Raw genomic sequence first — 7,042 nt, forward strand, 5'->3', positions numbered from 1 at the left:
TAAAAACTATGAATGTAATAAGTTTAATTTTTGTTAAGTATTATCTTCCATTAAGTGGGGAAGTGATTTATAAGTTTCTTTTTAATGTAAAGAAGAAAATACAATTGTTTACAGAAGATTTTAAATTACTTTACAGTAATTTAAATAGATACTAGTATTATAAATAGTTAAATAACAAGTTATAAATACTAGTGACAACGTAATACTCCATGACATATTTTATGTAGGAGTTATACCTCCAAAAATATTTATTTTAGTTTGAATAATGTTGACCAAGTATATTTAAAAGAACTCACACTCATTTTTCAATAAATACATGATATTTTTCAAAAAATGTTTAATGAGTTTTATAATCAAAATAAACTGGTTACATATTAGACTAATAATATTATTTATAAACTCACCGGGTTGGTCTAGTGGTGAACGCGTCTTCCCAAATTAGCTGATTTGGAAGTCGAGAGTTGCAGCGTTCGTCTTAGTAAAGACTGTTATTTTTACACGGATTTGAATACTAGATCGTTGATACCGGTTCATTGGTGGTTGGGTTTTCAATTAACCACACATCTCAGGAATGGTCAAACTGAGAATGTACAAGACTAACACTTCATTTACACTCATACATATCATCCTCTGAAGTATTATCTGAACGGTAGTTAGCAGAGTTGTTTTTTGCTAAACAAAAAAAAAAAAAATATATATATATTATTTATAAAAATTACTAACATGTTTTTCAATAAATTAAAATATAAGTACACTTTCTTTTTTTATTTAACATGTTAATTTGTTCCACATGGAATACAGAAAATAATCTATATTTATTTTTTGTTTATTCTTGGCAACAAGATTAAATCTTTCCATACCAGACTTCTGAAAAGAAAAGCAGTCTCTTACAAAAAAAGCCTTGTTCTACTATTTATAAACTGTTTTAAGATCAGTAACTGCATGTTATTGGCTGGACAGCAGATAAAATTTAAAACCAAAAAATATGTAATTAACTGGATATCAATCTCTACATTGTGTTAATTGTGCAATTTAACCCTAAATTTTTGATTCCAACCAAAGGTAAGATTTCCAATATAAATAGTTCATGAAGTTTCATTCAATGATGACAGTTTAAGCTGTAGCAGATATTCTTCCTTGTAATATGTAATAATATTTTGGAAAATTTTATAGGCTCTGCCTAATGGCTTGTTTTTTTTATTTTATTTAACAGCTTAAATATTCATCATACTGAAAACATGTAACATTATACATTTAAAACAATACAATTAATTAGTAAATGATACAAAAGAGTTAAAAAACGAAAAAAAATTATAGATGATGAGAGCTAAAGGAAAATAGGAGCTATCAGAAACTCGTAAGTTTAGCTGAAAGTAGAAGAGAAAGATGATAAACTTGACACAAAGACCTCTTTTACAGTAGGAAACCATATAATGATACTTAAAACAGCAAGCATTATAAAGCATCCCTAATTAAGGCAAAAAGTTCCACAATTCTTGGAAGAATGAAAAATATTAAACAGTATGATGATATTTAGTTTTTCAAATAATTTTGCTTGTAAGAGGAGCTGTTTCATTGGGAAAAATGAATTACTGTTTGTCCCATTTTTTCTCCCACTCTAAATTTATTTCTTAATTCCTCCAGGCCACCAGTTTTAAATGTTAGTTTATACTCAAATATAAGATGTTTTATCGTTTATATTACATGTAAATGTTTTAAATAAATTCTATATATGTGTGTAAAACATTTATCTTGTTGGCCATTACAAATCCTAGGAAAATTATTCAACCCGTGATTTCTCTAAAATCTTAAATGAAAGAAAGTTTATATCTCTCAATTTACCACCTAATCTAAGAAAAAAAATCAGCTATGAATTGAGAATTTTCAAGGAAGATGGACCAGATCAATGGACTATAAACCTATTTAGAAATCCTACAATCTTAGCCAACCTTTCTAAGCAACAGCTGTAGCTTCTTTGCTTTACATTCAAAAAGCCTAGGATCAAATCTCAATTACATTTACAAACCTTTCATTAGTAACAAAATTAATTTTTCATCATATTTACTATTACTGGGCATCTTACTTTTTATGATGACGCAAATGTACCTATCTTAACACATTGTGGACCGGGTTTAAATGACCTTCATTTACCCTAGTTCCTGGGCATTTAAACCAGGAACTTTAAATTTATGCATGCATTTAGAAAAAAAAATCATATCTTCACTCACCATTGTCCAAATTCCACAAAACTTGCTGGAAATCATGAGGGGAGGTTCTAGTATTGCTTCAACATGTGGTAACTTTGAAAGCAGCTTCCTTTATGAAGTGGTAACTGGCAAAACTTACAAAGGTACCTTGTTTCTTTTCTAAGTTTTTTTGCAGCGCACACTCTACAGGACACACAACTCTTGTAGGATATTTTTTCCCTCCAGAACTAACAATAAAATCAAAAGCATTTCTTCATATCACCACTCAGCCTACGTGGGGGTCACTAAATGGGTACATTTGATTGGTCATGTCTGAATCAGTCAGAATCTTGTGAGGATTCCTTTACTATTGGTGTCCAATTTTTTGCCACAGCCAAAAGAAAGTTCTTATATGTAATTTTTTTGGGGGGGTCCAAACAATTGTATATTCTGAATAATTGAAAAGACCACAATTTATTAGGAAGAGTACTATTTTCTTGTCTTACTCATAATTGAGTAATACAACAATTACTGATCTACAAGACCTACACCTTTCATATGGTTGTTGTATGATTAAAATCGTTCACAATTTAAATCCATCAACTTGCGTGACACCATTTTTAGACTGGCTGTAAATCCCTCTTACACAGCTGATATGAATGATGTCCTCAAGGTCAAGTATGAATGGGCATTCATTACTGAAACAAGTGTGTAAATGCTCAGAGAATATTCAGTCAAGGCTACAAACCTTTAGAACAAATAAAAAGTTCATGAAAAATATAAGATGGCATGAGAGTTATCAATGATTCTTGTGAACATTCTTTTGACAAAATTAAACAAATCACGAGAATTCTCACAACCAGTCCATAATGTGTTAAGATAATTATTTAAAAGGAACTGAAAATTCTATGATAGCAATTCAAAAAATTTTTCACAGGATGGATTGTAGCCACTCAGCTTTAAATACGAATAAAAACCAAGGTAAAGTTTTTCTCAGGTAGATGTAGCATTGCTGATCGTGTGGACAGAATTCCCATTAATAATAACAGTAAATCTATTGGCTATACAGTAAAATTTCTAGGTGTTCTATCAAATGATTGATATGTTCTCTAGGGAAGATAAAATTGATTTTGTTTGCAATAGTGAAAAGTTTGATGTGTGACATGAAGCTTTGTCTTGTTGGAAAAAGCTGTATTCTTTTTCATTATCAGTTAATTGCACATGAATTCTTCGAAAATTGTGAGGTAAAAACTAAATATCCAGCCATTTGTAAATTGTGAGGTAAACTTGTGTATTAAGTCGGGTTAAAAAATAAGGTCCCAATACAAAAAAATATTCATCCCAATATTGTTTGGTCATGCAACTTCCAGATACGGCAAACCAAACACCAATTTCTCATCGTGAAGTGCATGCTCGAATATCTTATGAGGATTCCTCACCATCCAGTACCTGGTGTTCTGCAAATTAACATGGCTGGATATTTGAAACCGTGCCTCATCTGACATGAAATACAACATGGGTCTATCTTGTTTTCAAGAAGCCAGGGGCAATAATCAAGTCGCTTCGGTTTGTTAGTCTCCTTCAGTTATTGCACAGTTGTAACGCAGCATGGTTTCAATTTTAATTCATGAAGTTTCATGACAAGATGTGTATTTAACACCAGATTGTTGGGATAATTTGTATAGTGATTTTTTTGGACTGGCAGCAATTCTTTCAATATCGGCAATGGCCTGTGGAGTCCTAACACAAGGTTGCTTATGCTGTTTTGAATTTGAAACTGAACCTGTTGTATGCCATTTTTTAAATAAATTATGTATGCTACTCTTCGCTGGGATACAGGCATTCGGAAATTTTTCTACGAATACTTGATGCGATTCTTCAAATGATCCAGAACAAGCATAGGCCTCAACTATAGCTATCCTCCTGTGGATTGAACCAACCATTAGTCGTATACTACTAGTTGTGTGAGAGTCTCATAAACAGTGTTGAGTAGCAGTTTCATTATGGGTTCGATTTTATGTTGCTCTCCCTGTATAATACTAATTAGAAAACCTGACTTTTCTGCATCCCATTAAACACATGTTTATAAATAATCACTCAAATAATTTTCATTAATGTCTTCTGAATTCTTATTCGTTTTATAGTTTTTTTTTGTTTTTTTTTTTGTTTTTTTTTTATGCAGTAACGTAATATATTTATCTTAACATAATTTCAAGAGTTGATATTTTAAATAATTATTATTGACTTTTTTTATTATTAATTAGTATCACTTTTTTATATTATAAATAACCATGTATTCTGTGTGCTGCCCTGAACAAATGTTGGGATAGTTTTTTTTACATACCTATTCCTGATGTGATCTGCATACACATTGTCACATACAGATCAGAATAAAAAAATTACTTAATTATGATAAAAAGCAGTACACCATTAAACAATAACAATTCAAAATTAAGCAATAATGAAGAAAAAAATAGTATTATTTGTAGTGACATTGAATATAATGACGTAACAGATATAGTGGCCAAAAATTTGTCTCTTGGTTGGTTAGGTATGTTGTTAATCCATAAATACAGTATGTACATTGTTTATAATGACATCAATTGTGGTGACATATCAGTTATTATGACTTATTCTTCCTACTGCAATGCAACATATAATGATGTAATATATTACCAGTATATCTACATTATAGCTACAGAAATATTTTGAGTTAAAATGAGTCACTGTTTCCTTTTTTCTTATACATGTACTGTAGTTCTTGGTTTTTTATTATTTTCTTCCAATCTTTTTTTTTAAACTGACACTAGAAAGTACCCTTCAATTTAAAGGGAAAATGTATTTGGGTGGAGAATTATCAAAAGAAAGACCAACAGTACTAATTGCTACAAATATTGACTGGAACTGACAAAAAAAACTTCTGGCTTTAGGGAAAAGTGCTAAACCCCGATGTTTTAAAAATTTGAAATTGCTTCCTATTGTGTATGAAAGTAACAAGAAAGCTTGGATGACAAGTGAAAACTTTATGTCTTGGTTCTGAAAATGGGACTGTGAACTAAAGATTGAAAATGAAAAAATACTGCTGCTCATTGACAACTGTCTGGCTCATCCACAAGTCGAAAATTTTTCATGCATAAAATTACAGTTCTTATCTCCAAAAACAACAGCAGCTAACAGCCCTTAGATCAAGGTGTGATTCAAGTTGTTACAAGTCCACTACAAAAAAACACCTAATTTTACAAATGATACAACATTTAGATAAAAAAATAGGAACACAAATAACTATTTTGGATGCTATAATTACGTTAAAAAGATCATGGGATGAGGTTTCTTCGCCGACTATAAAAATAGCTTTGGATTTGCAGGATTTTTACCACAGGCTGGTGAAGTTGCTGACATTGCATGCAAAGAACAATCTTTAGCAGAATGGGGCAGTAATCTGCAAAGTCAATCATTGTCAAATGCATTATTAGAAGATTATCAAGAAGTTGACAAAGATTTAGAAATGCGTGAAACTGTAATAGATGATGATGTAGTGGCTTCAGTACTAGCAGAAGCAGATGGAGATGTAGGTAATGACAGCGACAACAATGAAGACATCAACCCGCCAAATCTTCCAGAAGTTTTAGCAGCAATGAAAATCATTGGTTTTGATTTAAAAAAGAACCTTTAAAAACTATTACAACATGAAATGTTCGAAACAAAGCATAATAAAAGATTTTTTACGATTTTTCTATATCTTCTTTTACTCTACCATATTTGTATTTATTATTGTGTAATTTCCTTTTTTTTATGTTATTTTATTACAGAAATACATTATTATTTTTAATTATTATTATTACAGTATTACATTAATCGTGTAGATGGCATATTAAAGTAGAACCACTAAGCTACCTAAACATTGGTTATTGTGACTATCGGTTATAATGATCTAAAATTGTTGGTCCCTTGAAGGTCACTATAATGTATATATACATATATATATATATTTTTTAAATGATCTGTGTAGACAATGTAATTTTGTTTTAAAAATCTTCCACTCTTATTTACAAGATGGTCACAATCAGAACTTTTAATACAAAATGAAAAAGACTAATAAAAATCTGTTCATTTGTTGAAGGAAAGGCTTGAATAATCATAAAACAAATTAAAAAGGCCAAATGGAAAACCTTTTTTTTAACCTGTTAAAAAACACAATGAAAAAGATGAAAGCAACAAAAAAAAGACAATGTATTGGTGTTCCTTCTATTTATCAAATAAAGATTACAAGATCTTTCTTATCAGCAATTCTTAATCTATGAATATTAACACAAAATATATATATAATCAATATTTTATGAAAAATAAAATTACTACTTATAAAAATAAAACTAAAGCAATAAGATTAACTTCTTAGAGTACTGTAAAAAATAAATAATTTTGGTAAAGATAAAATAATTTACATTATAAAATGAGTTAGAATTATAAGGAAAAAAAGAAAATGCAGTAACTATAAATTATGGAACATGAATTTTTTTTACTTTAAACAAAGTTGTACAAAATACTATTTTACAAACAGAAGGTCAAATTACTTAATCATAAATAATAAAACAATTTTATTTAAAATAAAATTTACTGTTATATAAATACAACTATACAATAAAAGTTACATAAAGATTTTAGATATTTTAAATAATAAAAATATTGGTTGGTAATAATTATTCTTGGTAACTTATGCAATTATTTTAAATTTAAAAAAAATAAGTGTATCTTTTTTTAAAAATGTAATTTTATAAAAAAAAAGAATTCCTTTACACATTCAATATCCGATTAATAACAATTAAAATGATGAAATACACAGAAAGGCACTGCAATTA

Source organism: Lycorma delicatula, chromosome 9, assembly GCF_047948215.1.
Source record: "Lycorma delicatula isolate Av1 chromosome 9, ASM4794821v1, whole genome shotgun sequence".
Taxonomy (NCBI): Eukaryota; Metazoa; Arthropoda; class Insecta; order Hemiptera; family Fulgoridae; genus Lycorma; species Lycorma delicatula.